The sequence below is a fragment of the Haliotis cracherodii genome, unplaced genomic scaffold (genome assembly GCF_022045235.1).
Source record: "Haliotis cracherodii isolate W230 unplaced genomic scaffold, xgHalCrac1.p SCAF_14, whole genome shotgun sequence".
Lineage (NCBI taxonomy): Eukaryota > Metazoa > Mollusca > Gastropoda > Lepetellida > Haliotidae > Haliotis > Haliotis cracherodii.
Window position 1 is genome coordinate 2,979,868 of NW_027266269.1, and position 10,294 is coordinate 2,990,161.

The following is a 10,294-nucleotide window of genomic DNA, read 5'->3' on the forward strand; positions in this document are numbered from 1 at the left end:
ACAATGCAGCCAGCCGAGGGACAATACAGCCAGCCAAGGAACAATGCAGCCAGCCGAGGAACAATGCAGCCAGCCGAGGGACAATACAGCCAGCTGAGGGACAATACAGCCAGCCGAGGAACAATCCAGCCAGCCGAGGAACAATATGGCTAGCCGAGGAACATTACAGCCAGCCGAGGGACAATACACCCAGCTGAGAACAATACAGCCAGCCGAGGAACAATACAGCTAGCCAAGGGACAATGCAGCCAGCCGAGGGACAATGCAGCCAGCCGAGGAACAATGCAGCCAGCCGAGGCACAATACAGCCAGCCGAGGGACAATATGGCCAGCCGAGGAACAATGCAGCCAGCCGAGGGACAATACGGCCAGCCGAGGGACAATGCAGCTAGCTGAGGTACAATACAGCCAGCCGAGGAACAGTGCAGCCAGCCGAGGAACAATCGAGCCAGCCGAGGGACAATATGGCCAGCCGAGGAACAATGCAGCTAGCCGAGGGACAATGCAGCCAGCCGAGAGCCAATACAGCCAGCCGAGGGACAACACAGCCAGCCGAGGCACAATACAGCCAGCCGATACAGCCAGACGAGGGCCAATACAATACAGCCAGCTGAGGGTCAATACAATACAGCCAGCTGAGGGCCAATACAGCCATCCGAGAGCCAGTAGTTTGCTAAGGACCAAAACAGCAAGCTTAGGGCCAATACAGCCAGCCAACGGCCAATATAGCCAACTGAGGGACAATACAGCCAGCTGAAGGCCAATAGTTTGCCAAGGGCCAATACAGCCATCCAAGGGCCAATACAGCAAGCTGAGGGCCAATACAGCCAGCAAAGGGACAATATTTTGTTCTTCAACAATGACTGAAACTGTTATATATTTTTCTGTTGAGATTCGATTGACGCTCACTGCATTGTAATGGGACAGTGATTAGTCGTCAGGAATATAGTTTTATCTAATGTAAGCAGTCGTCAGGACGTTACTTTAATTAGATGCTAGTGTGGTGTATAAACTTCCGATCCGGTATACCGCTGACGGTCATAGTGAGTTATATAAACATGTGGTATGTTCTAGTGTGTTCGTGTGTGGATCACTCATCACCCTTGAATCCCTGTCTTAGCCCTCTCTGAAGCTTGGCCACTGTCGCCGCTGGGTGAATATACTATAATCACTACATTTTGCTATCATCACTGTATTTTAGAACATAATATATACCATAGCAATAGCCAACATTAATTGAAGGGATTGGTAGTGTAATATTTGTATACAGTGAATCTTTTATTAAGAACATTTAAGCAGCTTATCATTTAAGAGACAAATACATACAGGGATGAATGATTTCCGGGCCATTTTTGTTTTCAGCATTGACATGGGCTGTCGGAGGCAACATGGTAGAAACAGGTAATCTGAAAGAAGTAAATGAAAATTGTAACTTGGTATCTTACGCGCCTTTTTTTTGACGTTTTGCGCAGCTCATATATATCGACAATGTGTTGAGAATTGGTCCTCTTGCATGCTGTATTTAAAATCATCTTTTAGGTTTATTGTGAAAGAATGGCCCCAATACCAATTGACATTAACACTTTGAATAACTGTTCCATAAGCAAAGATAGTATTGTATTATCAAATTTAAAACATCTAAGCTGTAAGAAAAAAAATCGCTTTGGGCCCTTTTTTTTAAAGATATGCCCTTTGTTTGAATTCCAAGTGAGTTTCGAATCAATAATGGTGCACAAAAAACAAAAAAACTTTTTCTGTTTTTTATACTGAATTTTGGTCTTCTCTTTCTAAAATCTATTTTTGAGTAGGAACATTATTCTTGCATTAAACGACTAATTTTGAAATTTGGGAGTGACAATAAATTTCAGACTGCTTTATGAAACTGGCCAGCGCTACATCATCTGTAAACTTAATGGTTAAACAAGCGTTAAGTTTGCTGATACAATCACAATACACAATAACATAAATCAGGAGAGAGAACAAAACCTGTGGTCTATTTGCAAGAAAATATTATATCCATTTAATAATTATTGAACTAACAGACATGTTACAGATACTTTCATAAATAAGCAGTTGATGTTGTAAGGTAATACAAGCAGAGCAGAAGAACAAGATTGGTACAAATGAATTGGAAGTTTCAAGAGGTTGTAAGATACTGTTTAACAGAGTAAGAGTGGCATCATCTACTCCCCTCCGGCTCTGTCGGCAAACTGTAGTGGGTCAAGTGAATGTCATGCCTGTTTTAAAGTAAACTTTCAAAAATACGCTCCAGGCAGGTCATAGGTACGTTCCAGGCAGGTCCTAGGTATGGATCACAAAGCCACGTGTCGGGAATGGTTGTTAACAGACGGATTTTGATTTTTTTTGGAACAGGGATAACATTAGATGTCCTCCAAAGCTTAGGAATAACATTAGTATCAATACATATTTGAACAATTATTTTGAAAATATGACAGAATCGATCACGACATGCCTTCCACACGATACCGCGTACACTTTCAGGACCAGTAGCTTTGCGGACCTCTATTTCTGAACAAGGACGGTAACACGTCACAGGTGGCTAAGGTCTAGCGTTTCACACATCAATAAAGCATTACTGAACAAGTCTCTCTCTTCACTGAAGTCTGTTGGTCAAAGCGTGCGCAGGACATAGTCAACTCACAAGCACATTTCTAGAACACTTTCTGCTCCTGTATATATATAAATATAAATATAAATATACATGTATTCGGCCGTGATCGTGAGGGCAAATTAGTCTAAACTGAAGTGTGCCCATCAGCTGATTAGCCTGCATATGTGTTAGTTGCCGCGTTATCTAAGTTCTAGCAGTGGGAGATAACTGGAAAGCAGGTGACTGAACGTCTAACTAAAACATATTGGCTTTGTATTTGTAAATGAACATTGGTTGTTCTGACTCTCACATTTGGTTGTGACAAATATTAATCAAACGGAACAATCCAGGACGTGACTTTTTAAAACTCTAAGCAATCCAAGTGCATGATACATAAAAACATATTAACATATTAGCTATTATCAACATCGAGTTTTCAGGTTTCAATCGTCAATAGTGGATTTAGGATAGTTTTTGTTATTATTTGCGAGGTATTTATGACATAGTCCCATTCAATTAGGTGGAAATATTCAGCGGGAGTTATTGTTCATACGTAGGGTACTTACTGAATAAAGTAAATTAGGTACGTAATTGTCATGAAATGTTTTGTTGTAAATAATGATTTATATTTCTGCTTCGACTTCGTCTGATACCATCTAAAAAACTGCAAATTGTTCATTCGAATATGAACAGGTTGCCGTGATATATTTGAAAACAAAACCTTTCTAATACATTTTGTGCATCAGAAATATTCAGGTGCATACATTGAAACGCAAAACGTTACATAAAGACATGTGAAATGCACAAAAGAACGCGGAAACACGTAGTCCTTCTGATCTGGTATCATGGAATTCCCTTGCAGTTGTCACAAGACGAGGGTTAGTGAACTTCAATGTCAACACCAATTTGGATCGAATCATTAAACTGGGTAGTTCTCATTTGTTTTCACACTTCATTGGTATGACTGTGTTTTTGTGACATTTGACGAGTCGAGTTACTATCAGCAGTGCGTGTGTTACTATACTAAAGTGTTTTTTTTTATAGTTTTAGTTCAGCTTGATTGTTTCCTAAAGCTATTTACCATACCGAAACCACACCAAGAACGTGATCAGTTCTTATGGGTTTTAAACATTTATTAATACACGCGTTTTACAGAGTTTGTGTGTGTTTTGTTTGAGTCTGTTTATATTTCTTGGGGACTGTTGAACAAATGAACTGATGACAAACAGTCATTGAATCAATGTATTCGTACTACCTTTGCGACCACATGTTTATTATCATCAGTACAGTACTCAACAACAGTATTGCTGTTGTGTAGGAGTTTTAGCCCAACTTTAATATTCCTTGATCCTAAATATATTGAAGAAAAACATGAATTGATGACAAACAGTAACTGAATCAATTTACATATGTTTTTTTTTTATCATCAGTACAGTACTCAACAACAGTTTAAGCTTCACCACAACTGGCTATTAGACCAGAATCCCTGCTGATTCCGTGGTAGAACTTGCAACCAGTAATCTTGTCACAGTACAAATGGATGATGTAATCTGGCTGTATGATTTTGCTTATTGCTTGCAAACGTATCCAAAGGTGTGAAGCATTGTTCAACCATACAATTGCGATCGTGATAAAGCTGGAATAAAGCTAACAGAGAAGTCTAACATGATTTACGTAAATGATAGGAGACATTATCGAAGCCGCATTGTCTACATGAAGGCATCAAAACATGCAAAGATAGCTCCATACGCTTCAATACAATATATCTACCTAAAGACTGCGTATTTTACTTCTTATTTTTCTACGTGTTACATATGGGCATTTCTAAGATACATAATTCTAAAATGTGGTAATGGTACATAAATTGTGATATGCGATACAATATTGTAACGTGTCGACTTCCAAATTAACGTTAACCCGGAATTATATACACAAAATAATACAGTATGAAACCAAAAAACAACAAAGAAATGGTATGCAATTAACACGTGTATTATAACATTAACTAGGTTTACAAATCAATGCAGAATTATTGCAGAGCAAGTACACTTGCAGTACACAATAGCGTGGTTGCACAACATTCGAATGCAGTATAAAATATAATAGCTGTGGTAATAATGTTCACCTAGCAGGGACAGTAGCCAAACTTACAAGATAGCTTTAGGCGAGATATCCAGGGTGAAAACACGATCATCACACAACCGATGGTATTGACGTAAGATGAGATGAAATATTAGATTGGAGAGACGCGCCCTTGTCTATTACATACCTCCTGGAAGTTTCTATACAGTGCTTGACTATTCTTGTTTACGCTTGACTAAAAGAAACCCATCTAAACATAGTCACTTCAACACCACTGCTTACATCAGATAGTACTAAATTCCTAACAACTAATCATTGTCAAAAGACAACATGAGCTTCTACTGAATCGCAAAAAAACACAATGTAATACATTATTTAAACAAGAAATTACAGTGTCATATAACACTAAATAATATCTGGCCAAAGGTCAAAACATGCCAAAATAAAATTCAAAATGATACATAGAGTGATCGTAAAAAGATCAACACTGTTATTTTGTCATCCATGATTGAATAGCATGTGAATTCTGTAATCAAATTAAGATGCATGCTCTCTTGGATCATTCATTCAGACAGATGCTATCGGGGAAATAGATGCCAATTTGTAAATTCATTTTTATCTCGAAAGGAAAAAGATAGCTTTAACCTAAATGTGTCCGAACTAGGCCTTGTTTCAATATTTGTCATTGTGTTGTGTATCTGACTGCATTTTGTAATCACGTTTCCGCGGTATGGAATCGCTAAATTACAGTTTTGAATTACACCTTTTATGTTGAAATGAGTATACCGGAAATGAATACTTGCACACAATCAACATGTCATCGTCTTCGTTCACCAGATGCGTACATCGTACCATCAGGCCGAAATCTGTACGTATATGACTAATAATACTGATAATTACTAATTCGGTTTTTAATGGGTAAAAAGGGAAGAAGATAGATTTAACCGAATTTGTCCAAACTTGTACTTATTTTTATATAATTGATGACATAAATACCATACATATACGTCTTTGGGGGAGTGGGTATGGATAAGTGTTTTTCAACTACATAACTTTTACATTCTCTCCCTTATTTAGATATGTTATCAGTTTTTTTTCACATATCTTATCATAGAGATTAAAATCAGTGGTTTCACAGGCAACATTGTCTTAGACCTAAGCTATGAGCAAGTGAGCACAAGCATCTGATTCAGCACCTGATCAAGTTGAAAAATAAATACCCGAAAAACATTTTGTTTTGGCCCATGTAATTGTTACGCTCTTTTATAACATATTAATGTGTCAATACTTGCAATGTGTAATATTCTGTTTGTGGGAGGTAGACATAGTTATTTTCAAGATCGATGTAAGAACGTTTGTCTGGCTTGGGATGCCAAATGTCCTGCAGGGGAAAGCGGCTCATAAATAAAGTATTATTTTTAAACAGGCCATTGACTCTCCCCAAAGGACACTAGCGTGATTATTTGCATTTACATTGTAATTGAATACACTCAGAGATATTTCTAGAAATACAATGTGTGAAGAAAACTATTAGTTCTTATATTAATGACTGAGCACACAAAGCGATCAGCTTGTCGTCTTTCCCGCCATTTGTTTTGAGAGTCTGTTACAAATATGAAGCATCATTTACTGGGGATTATTTGGTGCATATTCATCCTGTGCATAGTTCACGTCCGTAGCAGAAAACAGAAAGACCAAAAGAAACCAATGTTTTCTGTTCCTGACATTAGCCTAGTCTTGTGTGCTGCGACCTGTTACAAACATAGCAGATGTATGTATTTTGTGTATAACAGAGCTGACAGGAGGTGTGACGGCTACGTGGAATACAGTAAGTATATGTCTGGTACACCAGCTTCCATCAGGGTTTCCATAGATGTCAACCTACTGATTGCACGTTACACGTTAGAAAGGTTAACGCTGTATATATTACATGTGAGAATGGAGAACCCTATACATTACAAGTTATAATGGTAAACTCTGTAAAATTATGAACCCTGAATATATTACAATATAAAATGATGAACCCTGTATATATTACAATATAAAATGATGAACCCTGTATATATTACAATAGAAAATAGTGAACCCTGTATATATTACAAGTGAGAATGGTGAACCCTGTATATATTACAAGATAAAATGTGAATCCTGTATATATTATGAGATGAAATGGTGAACCTTGTATACATTAAAAGATAAAATGGTGAGCCCTGTATATATTACAAGTGAGAATGGTGAACCCTGTATATATTACAAGATAAAATGGTGAATCCTGTATATATTATCAGATGAAATGGTGAACCCTGTATACATTAAAAGATAAATGGTGAACCCTGAATATATTACAAGTGAGAATGACGAACCCTGTATATAAACTAGTGTCCAAAAGAAACGATACCACCTGTTTGCAACGACATATAAGAAAAACTAAACAATGCAGAAGTTTAGGATTGGTGTTATGCTTTTGAGAAATCCTTTCACAACATCTGTACAAAAATTTCATTTCAATAAAATCTGTACAACCAATATGACAAGCCTTTAAAGATGGGTGGGGTCGAAAAATGAACATTTCGTTAGAGCACTGATCACAGAAACAACGGAAAATGTCACACCACACGTCTCAAAGTCAAGTCAGTAGCGGGTATGTCCACCGTGAGCATCAATACATGCCAGAACACGCCTACGGACTGATGACGTCAAACGTCTGATGACGTTGGGAGTGATGCGTTGCCATTCCTCGAGGAGACATCGTTCCAAGTCCTGGACGTTGACTGGAGGCACACGGCGACGTCGGATTTGCCGATCGAGGTGGTCCCATAAGTGCTCGATGGGATTCATGTCCGGTGAACATGCGGGCCATGGCAAAACCTGTACGTTGGCGTTGGCAAGGAAGTTCTGTGTCAATCTTGCTGTGTGTGGCCTTGCATTGTCATGTTGGAAAAGGAGTCCACGAGGCTGTTGCTGAATAAAGGGCACCACAACAGGCCGTAGGATGTCATCAAGATAACGCTGTGCATTCAGGTTTCCACGAATTACGACAAGCATCGTTTTGACGTCACCACATATGCCACCCCAAACCATTAACCCTCCACCTCTAAACGGCCGGACCTGTTGGATACAGTTAGGTGCCAAACGTTCACCAACTCGTCGGTATACAAGCTGCCGTCCATCGTTTCTGAAGATGAGGAATCTGCTCTCATCAGAGAACATAACACGTGTCCAGTCCTGCCGTTGCCAACGTCGAACTCGCCTGGCCCAGATCAGTCTATTGTTCCGGTATCGAGGCGTCAGGAGCGGTCCGCGGTAGGGATGACGTGGCCGGATACCATACTACCGTAGTCTCCTGTAGACGGTCTGTCGACTGATCCTGTGTCCCAGTGCTGTAGCCGCCGTGGACGTCGCTGTTACAGTGCGGTTCCTCAGGTGTAATACCCGGATGTAACGATCTTCACGGGGCGTGGTTACTCGTGGTCTTCCACTCCTGGGCCTGTCTGACGTCTGACCTGTCTGACGTAACTGCTGCATCAACCTGGTGATAGTGATGCGTGCGCAGCCCAACCTTCTGGCGACGTCGACGTGTGACGCTCCTTGTTGGACCATTCCAACGGCTCTCTCTCTCTCGATGGCTGTCAAACGTGGCATATCTTGTGTTCTTTTTGTTGCTGTGATATCAACGTGTCTGATCAGCCGTTTTATACAGTTTTTTCTGCACGTGCAGAACATGCTAGAGAGGGAAATGTCACTTTCACGAAATTTACGTTTTTTCCCGGAAGTGATCACGTGTTCCCGGTATTTTTTATCGACTATGCTGTGTTTGGGATGTGCAATACGAATTGGCATGTTTTCATACTTGACAATTCACTTAGTCAAAAACAATTTTGAAAATAAGTTGGTATCGTTTCTTTTGGACACTAGTTTATTACAAGTGAGAATAGTGAACCCTGTATATATTACAAGATAAAATGGTGAATCCTGTATATATTATGAGATGAAATGGTGAACCCTGTATACATTAAAAGATAAAATGGTGAGCCCTGTATATATTACAATATAAAATGGTGAACCCTGTATATATTACAAGACAAAATGGTGAACCCTGTATATGTTACAAGTAAGAAAGATGAACCCCATATAGATTTAGCTTGGATGTAGCCATCAGCCTTAGTGCAGGCAACTCGTTTATGTTGAGGTATTTATCCATCGCACCAAGCGCCTTACTTCTGTCCCCTGTTGATATAGTGCTTTTCCCTAGTCTGATTGGATGTTGTTTCACGAATTAATGAATATAGACCAGAGTATCGGATCTTTAGAGTCTGATGCGATGTCAGTGTATTTACACTTAATACTTTCAGAAGATTGTGATGACGATGAGGACGATATGACAGGGGGGAAAAGAGCAGGTGGCCTGGGGTACAGACACAAGTGCATAAAGAGATGCGAGGTTGGAAGTAAGTATCTTTGTTTCAAACAAAACAAAACAAAACAAAACAAAACAAAACAAAACAAAACAAAACAAAACAAAACAAAACAAAACAAAACAAAACAAAACAACCGGTAACGATCAAAGTCTTCATGAACACTTCTAACATAATTATTCAAGAAGAAAAACGAGGCATTCCAAAAGTGAACATCGGGAAAATCATACGGTGTGAGGCAGTTGTCTCCAGTCTTCAGGTTTACACGCAATAACAGTATTTCATTGTGGTCAGTGTTGTTCTTCTTGGTGGTAAACAGATTTTATTTTCAAATTCATGTTATCCTACATTTTACTTCAATCCATATGTTTCAGTCATGGGTGGTAAAAATGGGAGTAGACATTTGGGGCTCTGTCATTTTATATTTTTATTTGAGTCGTGGTTGCGCCCTATTTCAGTCAACTGATTCACTTGGCAGTGCATGTATTTTGTCTTTTAATGCATCATTGTTCATCTTAAATGCACACTCCAAGTTTATTCAGTTATACACTGTGAACTTACTTAGTATGTGGGGAATTGATACCAACAGTGTGAGTGGTGTGAGTGGGACATATCTGAAATCAGTTACTGGATTAGCTTCCTTGTGGATGATGTGTGAGCATTATTCATATACTTATGTATGGTTGTGTGTAGCAATATGTGTATACTTATGTATGACTAGATGTGGCATCGTGTGGTTGTAACCGGTGTGTTTTTCATGCTCAGAACCAAGAGCAGCTTACAAGATAAAAATCAAGACTGGAAAGAAAGGAAAGGCTGGTTCCACGGCTGACCTGCGGCTAACCATTGGAGGGACGTGTGGGAAAGTTGGAAGAGACTTAAAGAATGGAAGAGATATAAAGCTGAGGAAAGGACATCGAAGCTTAGTAAAGGTAGCTTCATTGTTCTGATTGGTCGAAACATCACCAGCTGTGACATTATACTGTGTCCGGAATAATACTGACTGAAGCATTGAATAACATGTTTTTTTGGCCAAGTCGAGCACCCATGTCCACGAACGGAATGTTTATAAGTTTTGTAACCAACACATGTTCGTATTACTAGGACGATGCTCAGTAATGTTTTAGGAAGATGTTTTAGGTCGATATGTATACAACATAGTTGAGGAAACATGATACATTAAACA